This window comes from Penaeus monodon, chromosome 21 (assembly GCF_015228065.2).
Source record: "Penaeus monodon isolate SGIC_2016 chromosome 21, NSTDA_Pmon_1, whole genome shotgun sequence".
NCBI lineage: Eukaryota > Metazoa > Arthropoda > Malacostraca > Decapoda > Penaeidae > Penaeus > Penaeus monodon.
The window spans coordinates 34,768,414-34,768,785 of record NC_051406.1 but is presented as its reverse complement, the minus strand read 5'-3'; positions in this window follow the sequence as shown (position 1 = coordinate 34,768,785).

Genomic DNA, 372 nt, shown 5'->3' with positions numbered 1-372 from the left:
AAAAAATGAAGATTTGGTGATAATAACAGCAAACAGCAACAGCAAAATTTACCACAAATATCAAAAAATACAAAGAAAGGGAAGACCGGAAGAATAATGGTATTTGGGTCCGCGATAAACGATATCTCAGAAAAGAAGAGATGTAGTTGGAGTCGCAGGGCATTCTTTTTTATAATTTATCTTAATTATGCAGATATCCCACCAGGTTTCTGTGACATTTACTTGGCAAAAGTGTTCACGGCGTAGGATTTTTGCCACGGTTGAGGTGTCTCTGCTTCCAGTACAAGTTTCGGAGGTGTACACTTAACGGATAATAAGCATTTCGTATCCGTCAGTAGTGATCTTCGTAATTTTTTCGTTATTCTTAATAAA